This window comes from Benincasa hispida, unplaced genomic scaffold (genome assembly GCF_027475165.1).
Source record: "Benincasa hispida cultivar pf3 unplaced genomic scaffold, pf3_genome.v1.1 HicScf332, whole genome shotgun sequence".
In the NCBI taxonomy this organism is placed as follows: Eukaryota; Viridiplantae; Streptophyta; class Magnoliopsida; order Cucurbitales; family Cucurbitaceae; genus Benincasa; species Benincasa hispida.
This window is the reverse complement of record NW_028326418.1, coordinates 6174-12346: the sequence shown is the minus strand read 5'-3', so window position 1 is coordinate 12346 and position 6173 is coordinate 6174.

Genomic DNA, 6173 nt, shown 5'->3' with positions numbered 1-6173 from the left:
TACGATGTAGTGGGGTCGGCCCAACACTCTCATCGTCTTTTTTGTAGTGGGGCCCGCCCAGCACTCCCGACAGCATCGTTGTCATGGAGTACACTCAACGTCAACAACAGAATATAACCTGTGTGTACACGGTACCATATAGCCTCGGGCTCAACCTCGGGCTCAATATCTCAGTCATGTAGTCAATAAAAGTCTCAGAAAACCACATGAAAACATTAAAACATGCCTGCTTATCTTTATCTTTTGTAAATCTCAAGCTTACTCAGCTTGCTCGTGAAAAACTAAAAATCTTTAAACAGTACTCGCTAATACATACTTTACCTTAAATAGTATTGTTTCAACTACTTTTCAGAAAGTCAATAATCACGTGCTTGTATATAAACCTCATTAGAAAATCTAAGCTCAAAACATATGCTTGAAACCATTCATAGAAATCATGTATCATTCATAAGTTCATATTCAAGCATGTAAACCATTTAAGCTTAAATTACAGTTTAGAAATCATTTTTGAAATTTCTTTTGTCACTCACAGTCTTGACTAGTTCCCTGGTCTGTAGACTCGGCCTATTTCCTCTTGGCCTGTCAAACAACCGAAACCGAGCATCATAACTATAAATCGTCTTTTCTTTCAATGCTCATGAATTCTAAATTCTAGAAATAAAATCACACTTCACATTTTCTTTCCAGATTTTCCAGATTCAATACCCTAACTTCCGACACTCATAACTTGCTCAATACTTGACTAAAATCAATGTAATATATATCAAACTCTTCATTTTGGAACCCTCTACAACATACCTGAAGAAATAAAAACGAGATACCCAACGGATTTGCCCAGAAATCCCTCCAACACAGGGAATACAGATTCGTGCTTCCATGGTTGCACTTGCATGAGCTTTTCCTCCCTTCTTCAACCTCCAACCTGCGGCAACTTCTTCTTCCTCTTCCTTCACTCTCTCTCTCGAAATTCTCTAAAAATATAATGGGAAATGATGGAGAAATGGGCTGAAATGAGTGGGTTCTCACTTTAAACCCTAAGCACCGAATGGGTTTCCAATTTCTTTCATTTTCTTTTTTTCTTTTTCCTTTTTCCTTTTCCTTTTCTTTTCTTTTCTTTTCTTTTATTTTTATTTATTCCCTTTCTTTTTTTTTCTTTATTTATAAATTCCAAAATTATTAAAAACAACTTCAACCAAAAGCTTTGCCATTTTCTTCAACAAAGGACAACAATAACTTAAATCCAACATCCTACAATGCGTGACAAGAGCAAATAATCCAAGGAAAGTCTCGGGTTTACAGAGGAAGCCTTAAGCCTTAAGAATTTGAGGTGGTTGCATCTGAGGACATGTAATTTGAGGCTCATGTGTTGGCTTCATAGGAGGAATACACTTAGATGGCGTTGATAAAAAAGATGTGTTGGTAGTGTGAGGAGGAACCACTTGGACATGCAGCCAAGTAGAAGGTGTCGAATTGGGAGGAGATTTGGATGCCTATAAATAGGGCCAAAGACTTCATTTTTTTTTATCAAAACTCAAATTACATTTAAGAAGAGTGGGAAATTTGAGCAAAACTTGCGTTGAGAGTAAAATCTATGCGTTGGTCATAGAATTTGAAAGAAGACGCATTGGACAGTGAAGTTTGGGAAGCAGTATCCACTTGGGATGAGAAAATCTCCCAATTTACTTGTGCGTTTGGAGTAATTAAAAAGCCACCTGAAAGCTCTAGAAGTCTAGTATTCAGGGTAGGGCTGCCGGAGGAAAAGCTCGATGGGATCGGGCTGAAAATTGAGAAAAAGACAGAAGGGTCAGCCTATCGGATAAGCTTGGGCCAGTCTTGGAGATTCTGTGATTCTGGCAAAACCACGAGGAGTTCTGAGCTTAAATTTTAGGGTAAGCTTCCTGAGACATTAGAATATTTTTGTAGAAGGAAGTATCTCAAAATAAGGTTTATAACTATGAGTAATCGAAGCTATAATATGAATCTGAATTCAAGGGGTGAAAAAGGGAGCCCGAGGTAGAAAAGGAAATACTAGAGTGAAAAGTTTCGAAGAAATCGAGGTGAATGATTTACAATGTTTTATAGAAAGCATATTTTAAAGAAGATTATTCTCATGCCAACTAGTTTTACAAAATGATTTCCAAGCAAACTATGATTTTTGTTTTAAACGCATGCATGTGTGGGAAGTTTGTTTAAAAGCTATTTATATGTGTTAAATATACCCAGCATGCTTAGTATCTTTAAAGCTATGTTTTTATATGTGTTATATTTTACATGCTTTGAAGAGAAAGTCATTTATGACTAGTTTTACTTAAAACGTGATATCGAAGGACGTTTGAGAAGGTATCCACCCAACTAGATATTGAAGGACATTTGAAGGTATCTATTGGTACTGCAGGATGTTTGAGAAGGTACCAAACTAACCGGATACTGAAGGAAATTTGAGAAGGTATCCTAGTAACTCGATACTGAAGGAGATATGAGAAGGTATCTGAGCAGAAGTACCTAAGGTATGACGGTACTTGGTATGGCAACGTGCATGTAGGTAGTTAGAGTTAGAGATTGAGCAAAAGGGTTCTCTCTTGACTAGTAGTTAGTGTTGGGATTAGTTTTACCCACAGTGGGGTTACTTTCAACTGAGAAATAGTTTTACTGTTTTATGAGTAAAATACCTTTCTATGCTTTATGCTTGGAAAATGTTTACACTGCAGTACAAGTACTGTAGAAGCTTATATTTCAGTTTGAACTCTTTATTCAGATTTTGCATGAGAATCAATTATCTTTCTTAAATCACTGGGCGTAAGCTCAGCGCATTTTCAAATGTTTACCTTTCCCCTAGGTAGCGGTCAAATCCTCAGAAGATAACTCTGCATCTGCTCTGCCACTAAAGGATAAAGATATTTTTAACCCGTCTGTTTAGGTGGTTACTGTAAATATTGTACACATGTTATGTTACTGTTGTTCATATAGGGACTAAGGTTTTGGGGGTTTGGGACTTATGAATCTAGTGTTGTAATGACTCTAAACTTGTTATGTTTTTGAATTAATAAATTTTTGGCCAAAAAATATTCTGTTGTGTATAAGTTATATTTTGGTATCAGAGTTATTAGGCAGTAAGTGTTAGCCAAAGGGTTGATAATTGCTGCAGTCGCGCCCTTTCTCAGGCTTAGAGGATAGTCCGGGGTAGGGTGTGACACGCCCAGGCATTGCTGAGCGATTCGTTCATGTCTTGTTCAAAATTGGTTATTAGTTTCCTTCGTCTAGCATTCTCAATAGGTGGTAAATATTTCTTCATAAACTTCTCTACGACCTGTTCCCATGAAGTGATCTCTCCCAGCTCGAGGGAATGCGCCCATTTTCTTACCTGATCACTAAGAGAAAATGGAAATAAAGTTAGTTGAACTTCTTCCACAGAGATGTTCGGGAACACAAAACTGTTGTAGATTTCTATAAAGCTACAAAGGTGGGCGTGCGGGTCCTCGCCACGACATCCTTCGAATTGTCATGCAATATGGATCATCTACAGCATCACCGGTTTCATTTCGAATCGGCTTCCATCAAGGGCAAGCCTCATGATTCCTAAAGAGAAATCATAAAGGTTTGGCAATGCATAGTCCCTAATGGGCTTATTACGATCATTTGCCAGTAGGATTGGATTCGCCATGATGTTGTCTTCGTTTGGTGCTCCATTTTTAGTCTACTCCGCCATATCTTTTTTATCTGGTTGTTGTTGTTGGCAGCTGTCTCTTAATCTCCGTCTGAACGTCCTCTCAATCTTCGGGTCATAATTCGCCAGAGATTGAGAGTCTGAAAAGAAATAAGAAAAAATACTGTTAGCACACTGATTTGCCGAAGTCCCTGGCAATGACGCCAAAAAATGATGCATTGTTTTATGAGGTGCAATTATGGATGAAATACGGTGATGGAAATGCATTGAGCAATCAAGCTTTCTCAGTGGAATCCAAGTATAAACCCCACTGAGTTTCCTGGTAAGTCCAGGGTCGAACTTAGGGACTTGGAAAAATGGTATGCAGTGGTAATTTTCAGGAATACTTTGCAATAATCGGTAACTCAAATAGTTGTTGGATGTTGTTGGTTGCGGTAATAAAAATAAACAAATGCGGCGGAGTTTTGAAAAGAGTTGATAGAATGAAAGATGCGATTAACAGGTTGATAAGGGTTTGGCTAACACTTACTAAGATGTGTTCATGTTATGGGACCATGCAACACATATACAATAGTAAACCATCTCTCGATGCGAATGCTATGACTTCTAATGCTATAATGCATGTGATATATGCGATGAGTCTATAGAACCACATAAGCCTCTATTCTTATCTATGCGATGACAAAATTACACACACACAAATAAGGTGACCACATAATATCATAACCTATCTCTAGGGTGCATGCGATGCATGTTGGCAAATAGAGCTTCTCTCTAAGTCCCTATCTCTTGTTTATGAAGATCTAATCTTGCTCTCTTGAGTTTAGATTCTAACCTAGCTCTCGCAAGTTTTAGGTTCTTTCTTTAGACTCTCTCTCGAGTAGCTCTAAAGGGATGTTGGGCACAACATAAAACAAGATAACCGCAAACAATGAAGATCCTAGGTCATGTTAACTTAGTTCTTCTCAACCCATTCGACAAGTTTAGCTACTCATGCATGCTAGGAGAGTGAACAGATGTAGATTAAGAAATTCCATTGTATAAATATAAAGTTGAAATACAAAATAATAATGCATGAAGAGGATAAAGAGCCTGGTAGCAATCTCTTGCTTTCCAGGCTTTTACACTATCTTTTTTACTTTTATTCCAAAGATAATCTCGCTTTCGCGAGAGTCGGCACGCTTTCTGCTTTCCACGCCTTTGGGTTCTCTCTTAAGTTGCCCTAAGCGATCTTCCGGCATCTCTTCTCTTCTTTTGCTCTGACTTCTTAAAAATAAAAGAAAACTATGGACAGGCTAAACTATGAACAAAAACTTACTGAACTGCTGAACCGAACCCCTTTTTGAAGGATGTCTTCGGTATTTATAGAGCTTTGGGGTGAAAAGCGGCTTCTCTCTTATGATTGCACAGATGGGATGGCTTTAATTCTCTGACTGATGCGCCGAATATTTGTAACTAAAAAGCTGAGTGTACTTGTTATCGTTAGCAGCTTATCAACTTAATTCGGATTCGACCGTCATCAACTTTTTGTCCCATCGTGATTAATTATGCTTTTCACCCAGATGCGCCCACCAAGTTGCACCGGCTCTATGTGGCAATCCTTCTTGAGAAGATGTTTGCGAGCACAAATCACAGCAAAGCCTTGCGGTAATGCTGCATTCGACCATTGATGTCTTGTGATCGCGCTTTCCGCCCTACGTTAATGCAAATTCTCATAAAAATGCCAAAGTTAACTGTTCTTATGCGATGAACGCATGTGACCGCAATGTTATGAACTTAATGCTTTTTGGATGCAATTGAACATATTTTACCAACGCAAACCTTCATTGTTTAATAACTTAGCACTGTAATAATGTGCATTTCTGCCCATTATCAATACACCTCTGGAATGTGCTCGGCGCATTGCAAAGGTCGAGCAGCATGCGTCGAAACACAAATGTTCCATGGGGGCAGGTGAATATGATTTTCTCTTGATCTTCAGGAGCAATCATGATTTGGTTATAGCCGACATATCCATCCAAGAAACAGTAGTAATCATTTCTTACTAGGCAGTCTAGCATCTGGTCGATAAAAGGCAAAGGGAAATAATCCTTCTTTATCACCGCATTCAGTTTGTGGTAGTCCATGCAGATCCGCCAGCCAGTGATGGTTCTCATCGGTATTAGTTCATTGTTGCATTTGGGACTACCGTCATCCCTCCTTTCTTCGGTACTGTAACGACTCAACCCCCTAGGACTTAAGTTAGGCCATTACTAAATATATGCATGCACGGAACTCAAAACGACACTCGGTTATGGCGAAATAAACGCTAATTAAATAGGGTAAGTTCAAAAGACTTTCATTAAATTCAAATACGAAAACAATAGTAAATCATAAAGGACAATAAATAAGTCTGAAAAACAATTCTTAAAAGTAAGTTTTAATCATCAAAAGTAAAAGTTAAGAGGAACATGAAAAGAACTTTAAATCTCATGAGCATAAGCGTAAAAACTAGTCCTAGTGGCTCGAT